Genomic DNA, 25245 nt, shown 5'->3' with positions numbered 1-25245 from the left:
GTTTTGATTACACTATAGTTGCCCTAAGTCATTTGGCTTCCTCTGTTTTTCAAGGCTGAATCAATTTTATGAATATGTGTTTTTTAAATTTTTACCTTGTCTCTAACACATACTCCCAGAAAGGAAAAAGTTTACTCTTGAAAGGGATAGGAAAACTGGGAGACTAATGTTCTTTTTCCTCTTGTCAACCTTCTCTCCTAACAGATCAACATCATATTCTCTCAACACTTCTGTCTGTTGTACTGACCTGTGGGTAAGTTTTGTATTTAAAATGTTTGATTCTGAAACAGGAGTTCTGTCATTTCAACTCTGAATTCTATTTTGGAGGATGGTTAGTAAGTAAAGATATTCTGAACACTAGGGGCATGTGATTTATTTTTGTTAACTCCAGATAATGTAAACTGGCAAGACAGAGACCATTTAATCTTCAACAAGATAGCATGGGTGCAGACACACAAGTCAGGCCACACTAACCTTATTTCTGTTTGGAAGTGTAAATAATCCTAGAGGATCCTAGGATAATAAAATAATCCTAGAATGCCTTGTAGCTAGAATATTTGAATTGAACAAAATACAATGTCCCTATGGTTAAGAGACTAAATAGGATTTATAGTTAGGAGACAAATTATTCTCACCTAATTGTTAACAACAAGGAAGCTTTATAAGTTGTTCTTTCTTTATTCATGTTGTGATCAGGGTCACAACTGAAAACAGAAAAGGAGTCCTTTTAAAGTTGTCAGATGACAAAACTGGAAAGGGAAGCAATTTGGATTGATACTGGTTTGAAAGGAAGGACAAAAACGTTACCATATAATTCTTTTAAAGAAACAAAGACAAAATATACTAATTTAGTTTCAAAAGGTAAATATATGATGGGACCTGCCTTAACAACAATATACAACTACATTTATGAGATGTCATTGAAAATATTCTTGCTGATCATGAACTTCCTGACAGAAGTGAATGGTGGCTGCAAAGAAAAAAAAACCCAAAAATCAAAAATGAAAACACCATGCTGGATATATGGGTCAGTAGATAGACTATTTACCTAGAATAAACAAAGCCTTATCTTTGATACCCAATACTACATAAAGCAGATGTAGTATTGCTTGCTTATAATCCCAGTACTTGGGAAGTAGAAACAGGAGAATCAAGAGTTTAAGGCCAGACTGGCTACACAGCAATTTTGTAGCCAGCCAGAGCTACTTAAGACACTGTATCAAGAAACAAAGAATAGAATAAACAAATAAATAACATAAATAAATCACAGCCACCAAGCAAAATAAAATGTCAACACAATTTAAAACAATACTAATTTCATTTAAAACACTATAAAATCCAGACACAATTGTAACACACTTTTCTGTATGTATGATACTAGATGAAATAGGGGGGGGTTATTGGACACACTTGAAGAATATTGGCAAATTTGTAATTAAAGGAAAGCATAAAAGCTTCTTAGAGGAAGAAATTGCAGGCCAGAGATGGTACTGTGGACAAGAAACAGTTAAAAATCTACTTCTGAAATATGAGCTTTCAAAATTTTAAGGTCTTCAATATACTGATTGTTTTGCATAGTCCCTGTACCTATTTGTAAAATTTGGCTATATGATTTCCATTTTGATGAAGCAAATATTAAATTATTAATTAATACATTTATTGAATTAATTTCATTTACTGAATCCTGAGACCTAAGTGAAGTATTGTAATGAAATTTCTCCAACATGTATGTCACTTACTGATTGCACATGATGTACTTTTTGTGCTCTCTGGTACTCTACTTTTATGCTTTCATTTAGTTTTCAACAATAATGACATCTCTCAGGAGCTAGAACAAATCAAAGTTATGGAAGTTTCCAAAGTGTTTTTACTTTTGAGGCTGGATCTCACTATGTAGCCCAGGTTGGTATTGAACTCCTGGCAATCTTTTTTGCGTCCTATGTTACAAGTATTGTTGTTGTACCTAGTTCAAAGGCAATTTGCAATTTACTTGACTCCAAATAAACAAAACCACTACTGTATATGTATGTAGATTAGGGTGCCCTTTTACAAGTAAAGAGTAGGAAGATTTGGATTGGATAGAATCTGCCCTCAGACACCTGTGTTCAATAACTTGCCGGATAACAAGTTCACCCCTAGCAACTTGAAGAATTAAGGAAAATCATCCCATGTCTGCAGTGTTTCAAGTTTGGGGTTTGGGGGATAACAAAACAAATCTGAGAGTGAAAGTAGTTATTTATAGGTCAGCCTGATAGTGTACCCATGAAGGTTGTTCTTGGCTGCTTTGCCTTGAGGCAAAGTAGGGGTGGTTCCAGAAGGAAAATGGGATGCTATGTGTCTCCACATATATGCCTCAGCTACAGAGACTTAGTTGGTGACATGCTTTCCTCACTCTTTATGCTCCAACAAAGTGCCTGAAATTTCAGATCTATGGAGATCAGTCACATTGGTCTTTTTTGAGCTAATTGACATGGAAAGAGAAAATGCCCATTTTTAAAGCTCATCTTAACAATCAGAGTAGAACTTAAAAAATAATTTGAAGAGGTTATCTGCTCAATCTGAGTCACCAAGTTTGGGGGTGCCAATCCTGATGCTGTCTAGAAAAAGTAACCAGAGCACCAGCGGCTGTCTGTAAAGAGAAGTGAGTCTTGTGGTCCTCACTAGCTATGAGACTCACTGTTTACTGACAATACTTTGCAGCAGAAAAAACTACAAGTTTAGTGGGGTCACCAGCAAAAAACAACAAAAATGGACATAGTCTTATTTGAGAAATCAGCAACTTGGACTAGGGTCACTCAATAATAGAGCAGTTGCCTGGCATGAGGAGGCCCTGGGTTTGATCCCCAACACTGATTAAAAACACAAAGTACCAATTCTGTGCTTGTAAAAGAAGAGGCTGACTACTACAGAAGGGAAATTTGAATTCTGAAAAGTTGTTTAGTTATACTGAGTCACTTTAGCCAGGCTTAGAAGTCCCCAGGAAAAATCAGTGACAAGGTAGTTTTTCACTCTGAGTTTTCTATGCCTGTTGTGAGAACACTTGCAAAGCTACTCACCACAGAGAAACTAGCCCTTCACATTCATCCAGAGGATGCCAACCTGCTGCATTTCAAGGGCACAGGACCAAGAAGCAGGAACCCTGGTTTTGGAGTTCCACGTGGCTCTGTCACCTACTTGCTTTGTGACCTTGCAAGTTCCTTTACCTCTAGCACCAGATTTAACCACCTTGCAGAGGTGCTGGAAGAACCTCATGAAATCACAGACCTGGAGGCACTTTGCAAAGCAGAGAGCACTGCGAAAGTGTGAGGGATGATTATCCAAACAGCTTTCATGCTAAGCCTTCTGGTATCACCCTGAAGGCCTCCTCAGCTTTGGCAAAGGTTTTTCAATTCCCTGGTTGCTCCCTCCAAGCCATATCTGGCTTGGGAGCAAGAGCCCTAACCCTCCCTTCTCTTGCCAGCTTCCTCTTTAATGGACGCAGCTGAATATAGTTATTCTTCATCAGCTCTAGGCTATCCTGGAGAGGCCCAGTTTTTCTCAGGAAAAAGCTCTACCTTTTAACAAATACCAACAACTTTTCAGAAATAACCTATCAGTGATAGGTGTGAGACAGGGGATAAAAAAAAATTGGAGCAATCTTCAGCTTCAGGGAAGAAGTAATCGATTTGAGTGAGTCTTGCTCAAGGAGCTCAGAGTGCTCAGAACCAAAACGCATGCATGTACGCACACACACGCGCTCTCTCTCTCGCGCGCGCGCACCCACACACAGGCACGCACCCCCCACACACACACACAGAGTCATGCACACGTGTATACACATACAAATCCTTAATGATTTCACAGTCCACATACTACAGCAACAAGAAATCTTACCTGAATGCTGCTTTCTGCTTCTAAGCCTGTGCTGGCCACTCTGTCTGCCTTCTCTCTACCACCTGTGAAGATTCTAATTCAGTGCTGCCCATTTATACCCTTCTGGGAGTGGCAGGACTCCAGGAATCTCTGTCCTCACCAATCACAAGTGAGAACTCCTCAGTCTTTGGCCATGTCTAATTTAACCCTGTCTATGTACACATTATATCAGTGTTGTCAGCTTCCTAACTGGGAGGCCGACGTGGCCTCAAAATTAAGGAGCTGCTGTCTTCTGCCTGCTGTGGAGAAATTGTACCTGATTTCCTTAGTTCTCACAGACAATTTGGTGTGCCAGTGAGGCAGAAAGAATATTCTGGTGAGCAAGTCTTACTCATAGGCAATATTCGGATAATAGGGAAGAAGAAATCAACTGCTGTGGCATAAAGAGCTCAAGACACAAAGGGTAAAACTAAGGTCAGAGACTGGTTCACTTGTTAAAATGGAGAGAACAGGATATAGACAGAGTTAAAATAGGCAGTGGGCTTAATGCTTCCTGATCCAAGCTTGGCACAAAAACACATACCAAAGCAGGGTCCTAACATGCAAGCAAAACTTGGTAACTTGTCATCCAAACTGGCATGGATAGAAGTGGAGTCTGAAGATAGGACACGGACAAAACTGAAGGCAAAAACTGAGTCAAGGAGGATGCCCTCAGCTCCAATACATCCCCCAAATACTGGCAGCAGAGAAGCTATTGTATGTCTGAAATTCTTAGGCTAGAAAGTACAGTTTTCAGCAACTTGACTGGTATGAAAATGCAAAATTAAAGAAGGGAATCAAAAGGCATCAGAACTGAAGTTGCAGTATGCAAATACTGAGGACAACATTAAGTGTAACTAAATCTTTCCGAGTTACAGATCGAAGTGTCTCAATTCATATTCAGTCCTGGAGGGAGGACCAGAGGGCAAATTATTTCTTCTTTTCTCATTTGATGTTCTCTGCAATGGTTTCATCTCTTAAAATTTATTCCAAATCCAGGGTATTTGTTACAGAATGTACCCCAAGACCTGGATTTACATGTTTTTAAAAAGTGTACTTTGCTTTTATTCCCTACAACATGCAAATAGTGGCACAAGGTTAAAACACAGGGGAAAATAGTATTAGCACTCTGCTTATATGCAGTGCCAAACTGATCCCTTTCAGCAGTACCTGGGGATCAGTGGTTCTCAACCTGTGGTTTCACAGGGGTCACCTAAGACTATCAGAAATCCCAGATATTTACTTTATGATTCATAACAGTAGTAAAATTAGTTATGAATTAGCAACAAAATAATTTCATGGTTGAGGGTCACCACAACACAAGGAACTGTTTTAAAGGGTCACAGCTCTAAGGCACGCTTCTCATTCATAAAAACAACTAGAAGCATCACTATTCACCATGAAAATGGAACAGATGAATGGCACTGGCATAATGAGGCCCAGGTGGTAGCAAATATTGTGCCAAGGACTGAAGGTGTGAAATGGTAACCAGATGTTGAAAGGGACTGTGTAGAACATCACAGGAAAAGAACTAAATGTGTTCTCAAGTGTCTCCATTTAAAATAATATTCACATGAAATTTTCCTTTTGAGATGGCATGGTGCCTACTTAGCACAGACCCTGGCACATAGAGAGCACTCAATAAATTGTTGCTAATTGAATGAATCATAAATTATACAATAAAACATCCAGACAAAACTTTCCAAGCTCTTTAATCACAGCTGGTGAAAGATGCAAAGTTGTAGTAAGAGTCTTCATATATTAAATCAATTACTTTAAGGAGTAATTTTACATTTCTGAAATTTTATTGTCTCCTGTCATGGTTTAAAGGTCTCAGTTTTTTACAAATATTTTCTTGGGTGTGATGGGTAAAACCATCAAAGACTCACACAGAATTGTGGGCAGTGGGAAAGAGGAAGCCAACCAATTGAAGGGAGAAAGGATAAAACCTGAAATTGGAAGAAAACTATCCTTCACCTTGTTAATGGAATCATAATTTTTTAAAAAAATAAGTGATATCAAAAAATAAAAAGAGCTTGGGGTCTCAGTAGCACAATGCTTCCCTAGTATGGGCACCCTAACTGCAATTTCCAGTAACACGATGAATGAATGAGATAGTCTGATTTCTACTGCCAGTGATTGCTATTATTTCATCCAATTTAATTTCCTTTTCATTAGATAGTGTCCTAATACTTTCCTATGTCACATGGAAAGAAGACAGCAGGGTGTGTGTGTGTGTGTGTGTGTGTGTGTGTGTGTGTGTGTGTGTGCAGTCCTAAGCTAATGTGCAGGCTGGCTTTTGAGGTAAGCAAGGTCCATAGAAGTACAAGTCTGAAAGTTGGTAAAAAAAAAAAAAAAAAAAAAGCCACGGACAAACCAGCTGAATTAGTGTTAATCTGAGAGTAGCAACTACTGTTTCTGTTTGATTTGAACCTGTTTTCAGGGTGACGTTGTACTGGCATAAATCACAGCTAGAAGAAATTAAGAGACCTTTAGGTGGGGGCTAGGGAGATGTCTCAGTGGGTAAGAGCACTTGCCATCAAGCAATATGGCCCAAGTTCAATCTCTGGGACCCACATGTTGGAAGGATGAACTCACTCTTGCAAGCTGTTCTCTAACCTGTACACATAAAATTAATAAATAAATGTAATAACAAATTGTAAAAGAGAATCCTGTAAGTGAACTTGGCCATTACTGGAAAGCCAGGGAGAAAAATGGAAGACTCAGTCCTATCTCTGTTTCTTTGCTCCTTTCTTTGCAAATGAAACAATCATCACTCGGAAGTCTCCTCAATGTCATTTTGGGGAACCTACCTTCTTGCTCATTGCCCTCAGTTTGCTGTCTTTTCCATTCTGCTTTCCCCACTGGGCTATTTTACTCTGTTTCTACCCTTTCTGCCCAACTCCCTAACCACCTTTCCCTGTGCTTTCTGGAATATGTTAACATCATGGAGTTATTGAAAATCATTTTCTCTAAAGTCATTTAAACTGAATATATCAGGATGCCCTTGGTTCATTGTTTACTTGTACCAAGTTGACAACAAAAATTGCAGAAAAATTCAAACCAACTTCAAATGTTGAAAAACAATATCCACCTACCTGTGTACTAATTTTTCTAACTTTAAATGTATTTTAATCTATTCTAATTATGAAATTTGGACATTTGGTCATTTTTATGTGATTTTTTTTCAATTTTATGAAGAATTATCCATTCTCCAATTGTACTATGTATCAATTAGACATTCCACATGTGTTGAATATTTGCATGTCTCTTAAAGAGAGGAACTGTCACTAAACGAGAAGTTTTACCATAAATTCTAATCTCTATGTCATTTTATTCTGGTATAGCCTTGAATAAGTGGTTCATCTTCCTCAGCATATGAATAAACATAGTAATAGTAAATGTATATTGTTTGCTATATTATATGCAGGGAGTACTTTAGGAGGCATATTATAATATTTATAATATCATTACAAAATAAAAGCTAGTATAATCATCATATTATAGATTTAAAGTTTAAAGAAGTTGAAAAATTGCTCAATGTTGAGAATTGAATTCCAAGCAGCTAATCAATGTCAAATCTAGAGTTCAAGTCTGTTTGATTACAGAGATTACTCTTAACTACTGTGAAATAATATTGGTTTATATCATTTTATTGAATCTTATTTTTCTCATTTATAAAAAATAGTTTCTTAGGTAGATGCCTAGGGTGTTTTTTATTTCTAACTATTAAGGGTCTAATGCCATGTAATACCGTGATCTCAGCTATTGCGGAGGTAGCAATAACAGCAAAATGCTGGGAATAAACTCTTGCCTTTATATCAAATGGAAATTGTCTTGACAAATTATGTCTTTCCTAATGATTTTGAGAAGAAGGAAAAATATACAACATCAACAAGGCTCTGTGTTACATGGTTCAAGGTGGGTGAAAAGACCAGCATTTCAATTAGTAAAGAAAATATCTGAGAGAAACATTCAGTTTCTCAGTTCATGAATCTATGTTTGGCAAGAAGAAATAGACATTCTCTTCTAAAAATGGAAGAGAAAAATCCCCAAGCCTATTAGTAACCAATAACAATGAAGCAAAAAGCCTCTGAACTTGCTGAGGAGAATTCAGAGAGGCTTGGCTTTAAAGGAGGAAAGACATGGTATATTAATTTCAGTGTCATAAATAACAAATTACCACCAGGGAGTAATATTCCAGAAGAGAAGTACATGCCTCTGGTTGACATACCAAAAAGGCATGGAGCACTAGTGTGGCCAAGAGTTATTCCTGGAGTTATTTTCCCTCCACATTCTCTTCCTTTAAGATCTTGCCCACTGCTGTAGCTTCAACTTTCTATGTGGATGACTCCCAAATCTATATCTGAAGTCCAATCCTATCACACCAGCTCCAAATCTGTATCTCAGCTGCCCCTTGGACAATTCCACTCCGACATTTTGACGCCACTTCAAGCCCTTGAAATGCCAATCCCAATTCATTTATCTTTTGTTCAAAGCCAGTTCCTGATAAAGTGAGGAAGGCATGTTACAATCCATAAGGGCAATTATAAATATAAAGTACTCCTGTTTCTGTTTGTCTGGTATGGGTTTCTGGAAACAGGGTCTTTTTGTGTAGCTAAGGCTGGCCTGCAACTTTTACTTTCCTGTGGCAGCTTCCTGAGTGATGTAATGAGTACTGTGTTACAATTCATGGAGTATATTATTATTCTTACTGACTGTCAATAATAACAGTGTTGTTCTAGGAATCTAAGCATGAGACTTCAGAGTACTTGTCCAAGTCTAAGCACTTAGCTAAATCTAGTAAAGTCTTCCTTTGTAAGATCTTTACATTCGCAACATTATGAATCACCTCCACACTGATGAATCTTCAGTCTTTATTTCTCTCCTTACTTCAATGAATGCATATTTGTAAATCACTTGTCACATGGTGATCTAAAACTTTCTGACAAAAACCAGGCATGATGACACATATCTGTGATTCAGTATTTGAAAGGTAAAGGTAGTGGGATCTGAAAGTCAAGACCAGCCTGAACTTCATGAGACCCTGTCTCAAAAATATTAGATGTACTTTCAAATACCAGACATCTCTACTTAGGTGTTTTTCTGGCACCGCAGTCTCCAAATGTCCTGAATTAAATGAGTTTCCTTTGCTACATCAGCTTGTTCTGACTTCTCAATATTAATTATTAAACACTACTGTCTGTTCAGTCACTTAGGAAAAAAATCTAAGGAGAAGTGTGGAAATGGAGCTAAGTAGTAGAGTGTACATGCACAATACCCTGGGTTTATTTTTATCATCATCATCATCATCATCATCATCATCATCATCATCATCATCATCACCATCCCTAGAGGGAGATAGATGCCTCTGAATTTCTTTCTCTTTCTTGATACCTACATCTAGTATCCTCTGAGCCACCAGCTTAAAAAAAAACAGCTTTTGACTCAGACATACCTAGATTTAAATTTGGTTTGACAAGTTACTGTCTGATGTTGGACAATTTTTTAAGCCTTTTTGAGCCATGATTTCTTCCTTTGTAAAATGGTGATGACATACTTATTTCATGAGGTTGCTTTCTTCAATAAATGGAATTATTGTGTGTACAGTTCTGATAACAAAGTAACTCAAAAATGTATTCCCTCTCTTCACCTCACAATTGAATTACAAGTAGCTTCTTTTCTCTATTTCATTTATCTCTGCCATAGTATGTATTTCCTTTCATCTACTGGCTTTAAGTTTAGCGTGGTCTCCTTTAAGTTCCTTAAGGTATAAAGTTAGGCTGTTGATTTGTAATCTATCTTCATTTTTTAAAAAATGGGGCCTCACTGTACTACCCAAGCTGGTGTCAAACTCTGCAATTTGTGACCCTCACAAGTAACTAGAGAACAGGTGTGAGACCCTGCACTGACTCCCTTTCTCGATTTTGTAATATAGTAATTTATAGGTACAGATTTCTCTCAAAGTGCTATTTTCACAATGCCCTATATACATTTGGAATGATGTTTTGCATTTTGATTATTGTTACTAAAGTATTTTTGAATTTGCATATTGATTTATTTTTTGATCCATGATCTGTTTTTAAAATGTTTGCTTTGTAATTGTGAAGTGTTTCATATCCATGTAATTGTGAATTTTTAAATTTGACTTTTATCTTTAGTTTTAAGTTTGTTTTGACTGATATTAATATAAACAGCTTCTCCCATTGCTATTTGAAAGGAATGTCTTTACAGTTTTTCACTTTCAATCTACTTCTGTCTTTAGAGCTATAGTAAGTATCTAACTAGGTATAAGGGTGCACACATGTAATCCCAGCATTTAGAAAGCAGAAGCAGGAGAGTTGCCATAAGTTTTAGGCTAGCCTGGAATACATAGAGATTTTCAGGCAAGCCAGGGCTATAAAGTGAAATCCTGTCCCCAAAGAAAAGTATCTTGTAGGTAGCATATAGATGGATCACAGATTTCTTGCTTTTATGCCAATATTTATCTTTTAATTGTATAATCTATTTACAGGTAAATGTCAGCAATATTTACGGGCTTCTGCCATTTTTGCTATTAAATATAGTTTTATTTTTTCATTAAGAATTTCATATATGTATACAATGTATTTTGATTATATCTATCCCACAGTCTCCCCCTCTACTCCTCCTAAATGCCTCCAATCATGATTCTTTCCCAACTTCATGTCCTCTTTTTTATAATCTTCTAAGTCCAATTAGTGCTGCCCATATGCCCATATGGGTTTAGGGAAATTCTAGAAGAGACTAACTATTGGGGGGGCACATTCTTGAAGAAAACTACCTCTCCCTTCCCCTTTGTTTATACCAGTTTGTGTGTGTGTTCCTATTATATTTTTTTTCCTTTGGTTTTTCGAGACAGGGTTTCTCTGCGTAGCTTTGCGCCTTTCCTGGAGCTCACTTGGTAGCCCAGGCTGGCCTCGAACTCACAGAGATCCGCCTGGCTCTGCCTCCCCAGTGCTGGGATTAAAGGTGTGCGCCACCACCGCCCGGCTTCCTATTATATTTTTGTCTTTGATTAATATTTTATAGTATACCCTTTTGATTTACTCTTCATTTTCTTTTCTGTATATGTTACAGATATTTTAGTAGTTACCATGGGGATTATAGTTAACACAGTAAATTTATAATAAACTAGTTTGAATTGGTACCAAATTAACTTTGAAAACTGAACATTAGCAATGCTCTACTCCATTTCCAGCTCCTGTTCAGCTCTAGCTCCATTCTTCTCCCTTACGTGGATTTAATTTTTGTATGTATTTAACCTTTCTGTATATACTCTTGAACATTGATTGTGATTCCTATTTGCATTTGTCTTTAAATTGTATATGAAACAAATACAAGACTTACAAATAAACTATAATACAAAGGGACTATGAATGTGGCTACTATCCTCTATAGTCTCCTTATCTCAGGATGCTTCTATATGTCTTACTTTTAAAAGACAGTTTTCCAAGCATAATATTTTCAGTTAACATATGAGTCAGAAATACCATTTCTAGGTATATAATTGAAGGAATTGAAAGCAATATCTTCTACAGAAATCTTCATAATGCTAGAGTAAAAAATTGAGGAAAATTAATATTTGAATATTAATAAGCTAGAAGAAATGAGGATCTCAATAAAATTAAATTAATTAAATAGAAGAAAATTCTATTATAATCACAGTAAGTGCAGAGAACAATGACAAAGAAATATACTTAAAGAGAAAATGATACAGAGGAATAACAAAGATGATCTCATAAGTACACTATAAAAGAGAATAATGTCTACAAATGAAATAAAGCATTAGAAAAATTAACAACAAAAATTCCTAAACTAATGCAAGAATTTGATTTGCAAATCTAAAGGCTATACTCTGTATTTCAAGTAAATTTGATATATTAACTGAAAAAGTAGACTCCTAATTGCATCATTAAATGTTAAAGAAGACAGCTAAAAACAGAAAGCAAGTTGTGTACACAAAAGAAAAACTACCTGATATCAGATATGTTGCATCCTTTCACATACAGCTAATATCAGAAGGCAAAAGAGAAGAATCTATAAAACATAGGGTGAACCAAAAGTACTAGTCAAGTTGTTTGATTATGTAAATTTCAGTATAAGTGGTAGTAGTTCTGTGGTGTGACTATGACTGTTTATGATGTCTGTGTATGGAAATGTGTGCTGCTGTGCACATGAATGGAGGTGAAAGGACAACTTGTGGAGTACTTTCCTTTCACCTTTATCTGGGTTTCAGGTATGGAACTCAGGTGGCCACATTTTTGCAGCAAGTGCCCACTGAACCATCTCACTAGCAATTTCTTCCTTCCTTCTTTCCCTCCACCCTTACTTCTTTACTTCTTTTATTTCTCATTTTGTAGTTTTCTTTCTTTCTTACTCTGTTTTTTTTTGTTGTTGTTTTTAAGACAGTCTTACTATGTAAACCAGGCTGGCCTCAAAATCACTGTCCTCGTTCCTCAGTTTACTAACTGCTTGGCTTATAGATGAAAGTCCCTACATTCGATTTAGTAGGCAATTTAAAGCCTGAAATAACTCTCAGAATTTGTAACAACCCTGAATCCTCCTTGGGGGAGAAAAAATAATTACTGGATGATTAAATATGTCATTAACATAGTTAAGGATGAGTGACTAATCAACAGAAAAGAAGAATGTGTCAACTATAGAGAAAATATTGGTAGTGAATATTTATTCTGCTTAATTATAGCCTCAAGAATAAACTGTAGGGTTTATGGTTACACAGCAGGCTATAAAGGTAACATAACTTGATAAAATTGTAAATGATATGTATTGTGGTTACTTGTGCACATATTATATATAACAGAAGCAAGTGTGAAAATATCACACAATCATAAAATGATGGAAGAAAGTACAAAGATGTAAGAGTATTATTTTCTTCATCTTTTATGTCAGGGCATCAAGATATATTATGTAAAACTGAAGCATAAAATTAGTAATTCATGATTATGAAATCTGCTTTTAATTCTATGTTTTTACTTTGGCTATTCATCAGACATTCCTATCTCCCCAATTAATGTGTGATTATTATGAAGGTCACTAACCCCCACAAAGAAAGAAAGTGTATTAGAAGGCTAGAGGTAAGAGCTGTAAAATTCCAATTAAAGATCTGCCATGTACTAACAAACTCTATTACTACATGGTAGTCCCTAAAACGTCATAGTCTTATTGGGACCTAGAAAACAAAGGGAGATATTAAAAGTCTGACTCCCTAGAGACTTAAATGGGTGCATTAACTAGATAAATAAATCACTTTTAAGTAGCACTGAAGTACATTAAGAAGGTGAATTCAGAATTTCTTATTGTGTCCAGGAGTGGAAAGAATGCCATTTAAGGAGAATTGCTAAGAGTACAATGATTAAGGAGTAGTTATAGATAAACTCTAGGGCAGGGATAAAAGCTAGATGAAGGCAGATGACCAAAGGTACACAGACAAGGTATATCTTCACAGGACAAAGTTCTCTTTGGAAACTTCCAGAGCAGTAAACTATGAGGTAAGTCCTGGTTCTACTGCAGCTTCGCTAGCTACGTGACTTTGGACACATCATTTAACTTCTAAACTCTAGAGATCTCTATTTTCTGAGCACTATGGTTATTCTTGATAGTTTTACATTGCTGAGGCTCCGATTCTCAGGATCCCTCTCTGCCAGGGCAGGCTGCTTGCAGAACAAAGCTTTCTAACCAGCATTACTAGACATAACATTTCCATTCATAGCCTTTGCCAAGACTATGAAACTGGCAAGGCTTATGATTAAAACCTTTCCATCTCCCCGATTCCCATGGAAACTCTTCCACATTCTTAGTTGGATGGACACTCCTCATCCTGCTGCTTGCTTCAGTTCCTCCCCTAATCCTCTACCAACTAATCTAAAGTCCTTCAAAGATTGGCTGACAATAGCGCCAACGCTAAAGGAGGGGAAGAGATTAGAGAAGCATTTAAGGGGAGGAGAAGTTTTAACCTAGTGGGATTATGTGGGCAAAGGGAAGAGTCCAGTTTGCTGGACACACCAGCTAGATTTCTGGGAGAAAGGCTTTAGCCAGTTTAGATTAGGGGCAAATTGCGGGGACTTTGTCCCACAGGGTTGATGCTTTTAAAATTAACTTGTTTGACAATGAGGAGGTTTTCAAAGTTTTGTCCAGGGGCTGATATGATCAGGATCAAATGCTGTTCTCTAAAAGTTCCAGTTAAAATGTAAATTGTGTTCCCAGAGAGGGCAATGCTTTCGTTCATTAACACTTATTAACACCAACACCTTAGAGAGATTCATTATCAAAGAGCAAGGTGCCTTAAGGGACTGGGTCACAGGCTTGGGACAAAGTAATATTGATTATGAAGGAAAAAGGAGCAGCTCTGTGACTAGGATGGAAAGACAAGAACCTCTCCATTGGTGTCAGACCACTTCTTTAGTGTCAGAGTTATGTTTGATAAACAAATAATAATGAATTATAGTTCTTAACCTCATCTTTCTCATGTCCTCCTTTTTAATATCTAAAATGAGAATAATGCCTATTTTGTCGAAAATACATTTGGGATAAAAGACAAAACAAAGAAAGTCAAATGAGATGACAGGTGTTACAGCATGTTGCAAGTGACAAATTGCTGGAATGGTATAAGTGATACAGCTTGCTTTTCAACCTCATAGTAACTAGCAGATAGTTGGGCACTTTGTAATATGTATTAAAGTTTAAATAAATTAATGTATTTATTATAGTTTATAAGAATTATATGCAGCTGAAAATCTCTTAAGCAGTAAAGACCAAAATAAGGAAAACAGCTAGTGGTCAATGTAACTTAGATTACAGAAGACATAAGGATGTTTAAGAGATAGAACAATTATTTACCTTTACTTTTGCAATAGCTTCTGAAAGGTCTATGAGTGCATTGCTAGTATCCAATATTTGAAAAAAAAATATTTTTCAGAAGCTGTTGCAAAAGTAAAGGTAAATAATTGTTCCATCTACTGCATAATTAAATACAGGCACAGAGTACTGTTCTGTGTGATTTAACTTTAAATAAGTGGTTGGGTATTATTTGCTTATTAAAATAATTTATTGTCTTTTTTTTGTTTTGGTTTTTGGTTTTTTAGAGAAGGTTTTTATGTATAAACCTGACTGTGCTGGTACTTGCTCTGTAGACCAGGGCAGCCTCAAACTCAGGGATCTGCCTGCCTCTGCCTCCTGAAGTGTTGGGACTAAAGGCGTGCGCCACCACTGCCCAGCTTTGTCTTTGGTTTTAATCATAAGAACTGTTAAATTATTTTGCTCAAAATACTTTAAGTATCAAGAGTATCAGTTTCACTATACCTGGTTATATTTTTTGCTGAAACTATGTGATCATTTGAGGATGTTTGTGTAAATTTAATGGGGATAATATAAAGTCTAAAAATTTTAAAATTATAGTCTAATTTACAAGCCAAAATCTAACAGGTCCTAACATTGGATATTGCAAAGTGCCCTGATGGTAACTTGTGCTACAGTGGATTTGTAATGATTTTATTCTTTGTCTTCCTCCTGCTTGTCTGCCTCCTTAACGATAGCTTAACCTGTTTGAGCACACTTAACTTCATAAAACACTCTCAAATTGATAGAAATCAATGAAAATACATAGGAGTTAAGGAAGAAATGAGATTGACCTATGGAGCACTCAGTTTGCAGAAAATCAAGACCTAAGCACTAGTCCTGCTTAGATACTTACTGTTTTTGCTAAGTCACTTACCTCTTCTAAGCCACAGTTTCTCTATTGTGAAGATAAATGACATTAGTAGATTATATTGAAGACATCTTCTACCTTTATCAGTTGAATTTCCATGTATGAGAGCATGTGATAAAATTCTATTCATTGCCCATAGTGAATGATATCAATAGGCATAGAAATATGTAGGTGCTGGCCCTCATAATTCCATTACTTCATATAGAACTCATGCCAAAATAATAAGAAAGATCATTTGACTAGGTACTCAGTTTGTTGGGTTGGGGCATTTTTACAATGCACTAAACCTTTCAAAACACTTGGTATTTAAGTCTATCACAACCCACACAGGAAGCCACACATGATAGCACATACTTATAATCCAAACACCAAGGAAGCTGAGGCTGGAAGATCTTGAATTCTGTGCCAGCTTGGGCTGTATCATGAGATAGAGTGTAAAAAGAAAGTATAACTCCGAGATCAGTGTCATAGGAGTTGGTGGATGTTTTATTATAATGCATTTTTTTTCAGAGCTCCATTCCAGACCCCCCAAATAAGAAACTCTTGCAAAGGTAGAGACTGGGAATTTGTACATCAACTAGCTAGCTCCTTAGCTCAGTTCTAATGCTTTGACTACAACACAGTATTTGCTGCAGGAGTGTGAGTGAGTGAGGAGATATTTATTCCGGGCACTTGGTACTGGAAAACAAAAGCCCTGTTTGCAGAACAACGTATCAAAAAACATATAATAGTTGGACATGGTAGCATATGAGGCAGTGGCAAGGCAATTTATGTAAGTTCAAGACCATCCAGGACTACACATTGACGTCCTATTTTGACATGCGATAATAAAAAAAATTAAAAATAACAAACATGGTGAACTTGAAATAAGATTACCTGAGAACTGGCCTGAGTGTATCTCAGTTGGTAGAGCACTTTCTCAGAATGGACAAGATCCTAACTCTGACTCCAGCACTGAAAAAGAAAAAGAAATATTGTACAGAGGAGGAAAGTGACATTTTAAAATTTAAACATAAAAGAAATACCTTATAATAAAATATACGAACACTTTAGTCTCCTATATAAAAGTACTATATTTGCAATTAACCTGCAAGTATCATCCCATATACTTTAAAACATCTCTAGATTACTTATAATACCTAATATGTAAATTCTCTATAAATGGTTATTATACTGTATTGTTTAGAAAACAATGACAAGAAAATAGTAAATACATGTTCAGTACAGATTCAATTAAAAATACATTTTCAGCCGGGCAGTGGTGGCGCATGCCTTTAATCCCAGCACTTGGGGGGCAGAGCCAGGCAGATCTCTGTGAGTTCGAGGCCAGCCTGGTCTACAAAGTGAGTTCCAGGAAAGGTGCTAAGCTACACAGAGAAACCCTGTCTTGAAAACAAACAAACAAACAAACAAAAAAAACAAAAAAAAATTCAGTGAGCAATCAGTTTAATCCAGTAATGCAGAACCCATAAATGGAGGGTGTATAACCATATCCATTGCATTTTCCTAGAAGACAGGACCGTGACTCTGCCTTACACAAGGTGTTAGAATTTTCCGTTTGAAAAGTGGGGTTTCTTGATAGTCTTTCAAAGCCAATTTGTCAGCAGCTTCTCTGTGCTTGAGGTGCCTGGTAGGAGAAAGAGTGGAAAAAAAACAGAAGAAAAAGGAAAAGAAATCAGAGAGAGAGAGAGAGAGAGAGAGAGAGAGAGAGAGAGAGAGAGAGAGAGAGAGAGAGAGAGGAACGGCGAAAGGCAAAACTAAGTCATATACAAATTAGCGGCTATGAGAGATTAAATAAAACTGGAAAGGATTGAGAACCAATAGGCAAATGGCTTTTTAGTTAAAGTAATTTGTCATATAAGAGAAAAAAAAAATGAGTTTGACTTGGTGTCTAACCTGCGACAGGATCCACTGGAGGTCTTGGTGCTCACACAAATGACTCTTCATGAAGTGCAGAGCCCGTTTCAGGGGAGCTTTCGCTTTAGACTGTTTTTAAACAGGTGGTGCTTTAAAAAAAAAAGGCATCCAAAGCCTTTCGCATACAGCTATATACTAATTTACCAGACTGACAAATCCTCTGGGTGACAATGTTAGCCCAAGGTACAATGAAGAGCTCTATCTTGTGACTTCAGGACAAAGGGACATCCCACCCAGAATTATACTCCTTACTAGGCTATCTAAAATTCCCAGTCTCTGTTAAAATGCAAATATCATTCCTGGAAGCAGTAACACATTAACCAGTTCACACCATTAACATTAGTTTCCCAGATGAGTTTTAGCAGGTTTTCTTGCAACAAGGTTCTACGAGCATGGAATAAATCCCAGGAAACTTAGATTTTTGTTTGGGAGGAAGGAGAGTGGGTGGGGGTGGGGATGGTATTGAGAAAAACGCTAGGAACAAGGTCCTTCCAGACGGAAGGTTTTGGGCTGGCCATCTGGGTTTGTGGAATATGTTGGAAAAAGGAGCAAGTAATGGAAGATGATTAGGGACAGGAAGATGAGGTGGAAGGAGAAAAAGCTGTGAAGACCAATTTTTTTAATAACTTGGTATGAGCTCTCTAGAGCTCAGTATTTTTGTTGATAAAATAAGGGAGATTGATGAGATAATATCAGAGCTCCTTCGGGGACATACATTCTAGGATTTTTTTGCCTCACAACTTTTTTTTTGCTCCCCGATGAAGAGCCTTTAACTATGGAGAAAGTTGGATTCCTAGGACCTTGGCAGGTAACAAGCACCGTGATTAGAAATGTGTGACCAAGAGAAGACTTAGATAATAACTTGCTGCCTCTTTGCTGATAAAATTCCAATATATCACCCATTGGTTTGGGATTAGTAAAGAAACTACTCTCACAGAGTTCAGTTGCCTCAATATAGGGATGAATAACTAGAAAGAATGTATAAAGTTTTGCAGTTTTGACTTTTCTTTTCCAACAAATTGGACTGGTGAGCCATAATGGCTCTCCCTGAGCAAAGGCTCAGAAATTGTCAGTTTGGTGACTCTACCAAAATTCATTAAACTCACAAAAAATTTCTTGGCCATTTCTATCAGAGTCACCTCACAATAAATAATGTCATTCTAATGTATATGAGATAAGAGCTCCTTCAGGGAATTATGTTCTAGGATTTTTTGCTTCACTATATTTTGTTCCCCAAGAAAGGACATTTAGCCACAGGTTAAGTTAAGTTCCTAGGACTTTGCCACGTAACAAGCACTGTGGTTAGAAATGTGAAACCAAGAGAAACTTAAGTAATAATATAATATAGTATAATAATAATAGTGATAATAATAATAATATACATTTATTAGTGTGTAATAAAATCCCTTAGTGTTTGTAGTTTAAAAAAAAAAAAAACTTTATGTATGTATACAGTTCTGCCTGCATGTTCACCTACACTCCAGAAGAGGGCACCAGATCTCATTATAGATGGCTTTGAGCCACCATTTGGTTGCTGGGAATTGAACTCAGAACCTCAGAAAAAGCAGCTTGTGCTCTAAACTTCTGAGCTGTCTTTCCAGCTGCCCCTGCTTAAAGTTATTTATCTTTAAAAAGTGTCTTTAGGCCAGGCGGTGGTGGCGCACGCCTTTAATCCCAGCACTCGGGAGGCAGAGCCAGGCAGATCTCTGTGAGTTCGAGGCCAGCCTGGGCTACCAAGTGAGTCACAGGAAAGGCGCAAAGCTACACAGAGAAACCCTGTCTCGAAAAACCAAAAAAAAAAAAAAAAAAAAAAAAGGGTCTTTAATTTCTGTTGATATCTTTGCTGAGTTCACAAGAAATAAGTAGAAGGGTAATAACTTCTGATTCTCTAATACAAAATGAAAGGTAAAGAAAAAAGTCTTTTATTTCCAATAAAAGAAAAAATGAATTATTTCTTACAATGTTGAGCTATTTAGTCCTACAGGTAGAACAGTTCTATAAACAATTTAGCTCAACCATTTCATTAAACATCATAAAGTGATCCAGATGCAAAGCAGATCTGGTTTCCTTCAGGGACAACATGCCATTATGGAGAGAGCTGCAGGTAGGGGTACATACACCCAAATTATCACTTCCTATGCAGATGACCTATAATCAGTTATTAAACATTCTTAAGCCTTGTTTTTGTTATTATTGTTTGTTTATTTGTTTCTTGTGCGTATAGAAGTTCTGATACTTGTAATAAAGGATCTCTAATTCATATATTGAGAAATTGTGTAACAACCAAGTGATTAAGGAAGGTGTTTTAGATGCCTCCGTGGTTGGGGATGGGGTTAACAAACAGAATAAGGGAAATAAAAAGTATAAAAGTGTAGAAAACATATCCACTTTTAAGGAAAATTATTACTGTGCTTTTTTTTGAGTGCTGCTAGGATTCTCTCCTCCAGCCATTTTTTTAAAATACAGGGCCAGAGATCAAACTTGGGGGGCATGAACATGACAGGTAAGCATTCTAAGCTCTGGGCTGTGCTCCCAGTCCTTAGTGATGGTAAGTCTCCCTCTGTTCTGAGCATTCAGTAAAGCATAGAGATAAATGAAATCCACAAGAGAGGAAAAACTCTCTGTGCGCCTCAACCACACAAGCCATTCCATGGGCAGTGGGTCCTACCTGGGTGCAGTTCCATGTGGGATTCTTGTATCCTATAAGACATTTTACTTTCCTTCTTTACATTAAATATCCGACTCTTAGGTAGGTTCTTAAAATTAATTTTCTTTCTTTCTTTTTAGATTATTTTTTTAAAAAATCACACTGTAGCTTAGGGTAGCCTACAATTTACTGTACCCCTGGCTGGCCTTGAACTCATGACAATCCTTCTGCCTCAGCATCCTGAATGCTGGGATTGCAGGTATAAGCTGCCAAGCTCAGTGATTCATTTACAGAGTTGTCAGTGATTAAAACAAAGGACCTTCCTAATCCTTTCCAATGGTACAATTCAGGCACTGTCTGTAGGTAATCTTTACTCTTAAGGTAGGTTCACAGTAGTACTTAAATGTAACCTTTCCTCATCGAATATTTTCCAAGAGCTTTGGTCAAATGTTTAAACTCAAGATATCAAAAAGTTAAGATTTTTGCTTCTATTTCCTCTGAGGAAAACAGTGGACATTTTGAATAGCATTTGTGCATTAAGAGTCAGGGTGGCTTACACTCAACCATTTCATTTGTTTTCAAATTGCTTCCACTGAAATGGAACTCAGAACACAAGAAAATATATCAGTGATTTTCATTTGCCCCAACCTTTGCTATGATGTGTGAGTCACTGTGTTCAAATTGCTATTTTGCTAGGCAACCCAAGCCTGTCTGCTTTTCTCTCATTGCTTTAGTCATTCCAGCAAGGCATGACTTCCCCTGAGACTTGGGAATTGCAGTTTCTGTTATAACTGACAGAGTTGTCAGATGGATTTGTAGAGGCACGCTTTTCACTGTCCTGATTCAGGCCACAGTGACAATAAACCAGGCCAGTGGAATGTATATGTCAACAAATAGGCTTTGAGACTATGAAGGAGTATCAATATCTGTTAACATGTCACCACTCTTCCAAAATGAGTTTAGATTTTGCACCTGAACCAAGAACTGAGAAAAGCAATAAACCATTTCCTTCTACAAATTTATCTCTGGTCTTGACAATGATCTGAAAGGAAGCAAACAATTGTAACTTCAAAACAAAATTAAAGAACTTAAAATAAAAATAAAAATCTACTTAGGTTTCTCCTGCTCCTCAGAACTGTAAAGAAAAAAAAGAGGAGAAGGGGTATCCTGTAGGATATGATTTCAGGGTACAGTGAGAAAGCACTCTTTCTCTGAAAATACCTTCCCTTAGTAAATTGCTAATGACCCAGTATTTATCACTTAATCATTCCTCCATTTAATAAGCACTTGTGTCTCTTCTGTGCTGACGCTAGCAGTAGAAGATGACGTAGAAGATAATGGTGGAGGAGGAAGTGAAAAACAGATATCACCAAAGGAAGAAAAGTTCAGAAAAGAGAACTATGCCGTGCAATAGAAATCTCATACCCTGGAATAAGTGACTTTCTAAGGTAAAAGATTTGCTTTCTAGGGGCTGAGTATGTAGCCCCGTTGTACGGTGCATGCCTACCATCTGTGTAGTCCAGAATTCAATGCATAGTACTACAAAAAAATGCTTTCTGAATTTTTTTTTTGTATTCTAGTTAATAGACAATGGATTTCTTCAGTTTAAACACGAGCAATTTGCTTCTTAGCTGTTACCACAATATAAACATAAAGCCCTTTAAAAGACATAAAAGAGAGGATTTCTGAAAAAATATTTACAGCATATATATGCTTAATGAAAAATCAAAACCTTAATAGTGGTACACTTTTAAGCAGTTTTTTTTTATGGCTGTGAAAGTTGTGAAGTTTGCTATACTACACAAGCAAATGCCGTTGGACTAAGTTAAGTTTTACTACTGTGTTTTCAAACAGCGGAGGTCCTCAAAATAATTTCCTTCTCAGTTGGAGCCCCCATGGGACTGGACTAGGCCCTCTGGATATGGAAGACTTTTTGGGGGGCACCCAGGCAGGGAGATCGGAATCCATCCCTGGTGCATGAACAGGCTTTTAGGAGCCCAGTGCCGGTGGCGTGACGCCTTGTGCAGCCTTGGTGCAGTGGGGGAGGGGCTTGGACCTGCCTCGGCTCAGTGTGCCTGGTTCTGCTGACTCACCATGGGAGACCTTGATTTGGGGGATGTGGGGATGTGGGGTGGCTTGGGAGGGGGGGCTGGAGAATGGGAGGAGGGAGGAGGGGGAATCTGTGGGTGATATGTAGAATGAGTAGAAAAGTTCTTAATAAAGAAAAATGAAAAAAAATAAAGTTCACCGATTCAGATCAATGATGACCCAATATGAAAAAACAAACAAACCCAAAAAACAAAGGGCCTTACTCATGTTAGGAAAGTGAGATACTGCTGTGCTACATCCACTAATCACTGCATTTTGAATGGAAATGATCCACATAGGGAACTAAACAACTGGTTTTGACTTCTTTCGAATGGAACATATTTGTTTAAAGAAAATAAATTGATTTTGACAGATTCCCTCCCCATAGCACCGGACGGTCTGAAACTCACTGTGCAGACCATGCTGGCCTTGCACCTTTGACAGTTGTCCTCCAGCCTCCCTCTCTGCATTTCTAGGATTACAAGCATGTGCCACCACCCATGGCAGAAGAACTTCGTTGTTGTTCCTGCCGGGTTTTGTTTTTGTTTTGTTTTACTTTGTTTTTGTTGTTTAGACAGGTTTCAATAAGTAGCCCAGGCTGGATCTAAACTCTCGCCAGTCTATTCTCCTGCTTCAGTATCCAAGTCCCAGGATTAGAAACTAAGAAATTAATACTGACTTAGACATGGTAGCACATGCCTGTAATTCCAGCACTTGTGATGTGGAGGCAAGAGGATTAATTCTAGGCCAGCCTCTGCTACATGATACCCTATGTCAAAATCAGTAATAAAATAAATTAGCATTGGTATTTTAATTCAAATTTCACCAGTTTTCTGAGTTCATAGGAAGACAGTGTAAGGGAACTCTTTGCTCTTTCATTTCACCCACATTACCTCCAACCTATCAGCAAGGCAGAGAGTAAAAAACTTACAATCATAGCAACAAGAAATAACAAAATAACATAATATTACCTGTGCAAAGCACAAGCTAAATGCACTGCCAGGTGTGTCCCATTTAACCTTCACGGCAACCTCCCAGTGATGAAAAAACCGCAACTGTTTCTTTCCATTGGGAAGATAAGGAAAGTTGAGCAAAGATGAAAACGATATGGGCCTGGAATGCAGGACAGTCTGGCTCCAGGGTTAGCACTTAACTACTAGGTTAAACCGCCTGAAGATAGGGCAGCGTATCAGTGAGATTTTAAAGTGTACAGAGGGTAAAACTCCGCACGGACCCATCCTAGTGTTGCCAATTGCCTAAGTTGGTAGCTTTCACATTATTTTCTAAAGCCCACTTACAAAAAAATCACCCAAGGCATTTGTTAAAAATATATGTCCCAACTGAGGCCTCCTACATCAGAATCTCAACAGGGTGCTATGTGTGTTAATTGTTTTTTTTTTTAAACACAACTATTGCAATTGATTTCTCCGTTTGAGAATTTTTGGTACAAATTACATGCTCAGTTGTGCCTTGAGTGGATGTAGGCACAGCCTGGCCACTGTCTCCTGCCAAACTTCCCAGTGAGGAACACTGTTCTTTTAATTTTTTGGTGTTACAGTTCTATCAGCTTGTATCCTCCAAGCAGATAGAATCTGATTCTATAAGAAAGACCCATTATTTTTTACTAAGCTACTGAAATTCTCATCATTTCTTTCCCCACCCCTGAGCTTTTTGGAGCTTTCAGATCAAGTGAAATGATGTTGTTCCCTGTTATTTTGTATTTCCTGTGAGTAACTGCTAAATACTAACAATCTGTTAAAAAGAATCGAGTTTGTACCCTAGTGTTTAGAATTATTCCTGAAAACCATAACAGATCTGTAACAGCAGCTGTTTCAGAATATAAAACTTCAATTTTGTGAAGGCAGAAAAATATGATTTAGGCAGTACTAAAATTTACAAATGTTGGTGATACAGTTTTGTTAAATTGTCACATTGCTAATAGTTCACCTTTAAATGGACTACATCTATTCCATTGGCTTATTTACCTTTCTCCCTTCTACTTCTCTTTTGCTTTGTAGTGTATATGAGCTAGTCAGGCATTAGAAAAGCCATCTAGTGGCTTTATAATTCCAACAAACAGCTTCATCTGTATATTCTGTATCTCCACGTCTGGTTCTAACTATAACAATGAAGAGTATAGACTTATAGGACTAAAGAAAAGCTACAGGAACCCCGGTGAAGACTACTCTTAGAGTCCACATGCTGGAACCACCCACAGCCACTGTGAAACTCCAGGGCTCCAGACTTGGACAGGTGCTTTCCAAGTATCCAAGAGGCACCCCAGCAAGTTGCTTATGTGGTTGTTTCTATAAAACTTGCTAAAGCAAAATGATTGATAACTACTGTTTGTAAAGACAACATGCCTTATTTTAAGTTTCAACTTATAGAAAATATGGATCTGGATCTTGGTCTACCATATCACAAGCATTTCCTATTTTCTAAGTAATCAGGAACCTGTGAATTGCATTGCAAATAGACATACTTAGAGAGAGAGAGAGAGAGAGAGAGAGAGAGAGAGAGAGAGAGAGAGAGAGAGAAAGGAAACATATCCTAGGAAGACGAATAACCGTCACTTACCTGAAGAGAGACTTCAGTCTGCAGCTGAGCTCAGACCACAAGGAAATCTTCTTCTTTCTACACCAATGAGGAATGGCTGCCTTTACCTCATTGGTTGAAGGCTACTGTGGGTTGTCTTCTGCCCTTTGGAGTCAGAGAGGGATGTGGCTCATGCAAATAGTCCTCTGTTTCACCATTCTCCCAATTTCTAAGCTCACTCCTTACAAACAGGAAGGGTCATGACCCAGGCTCAAGCTCTGTTTTCTCTTATGTCCTACTTATCAGTATTTAATCAGGATCTGGGCTGAGATGAATGCGTTTGGTATCCTCCATGCAAGGCAGAAATGCACAGTAACAAATACCAGTGTTCCAATCTCATCTAGAAGCAATGCCAGCATTA

The 25245-nt window shown here is 37.4% G+C and overlaps 1 protein-coding gene across 3 annotated transcripts in view; it reads right to left on the bottom strand.

Moving 5' to 3' along the window:
• The window catches only part of Rps6ka6 (ribosomal protein S6 kinase A6), a 185737-nt gene extending 160781 nt beyond the window's left edge, over positions 1–24956 (bottom strand). For 2 of the 3 annotated variants that reach the window (XM_076562740.1, XM_076562742.1), the window contains exons 1-2: positions 17534–17670; positions 16514–16591 (exon numbers count right to left, since the gene is read on the bottom strand). The gene's annotated coding sequence lies outside the window, so the exon portion shown is untranslated. Of the gene's footprint in view, positions 1–16513; positions 16592–17533; positions 17671–24866 lie in introns of those variants that run through there. The other variant, XM_076562741.1, reaches the window with a different exon arrangement.
• Positions 24957–25245: the final 289 nt, after the last annotated feature.

Source organism: Peromyscus maniculatus, chromosome X (assembly GCF_049852395.1).
Source record: "Peromyscus maniculatus bairdii isolate BWxNUB_F1_BW_parent chromosome X, HU_Pman_BW_mat_3.1, whole genome shotgun sequence".
Classification (NCBI taxonomy): domain Eukaryota; kingdom Metazoa; phylum Chordata; class Mammalia; order Rodentia; family Cricetidae; genus Peromyscus; species Peromyscus maniculatus.
Note: the sequence above shows the minus strand (reverse complement) of the source record. Positions and strands in the feature narration are given on the sequence as shown.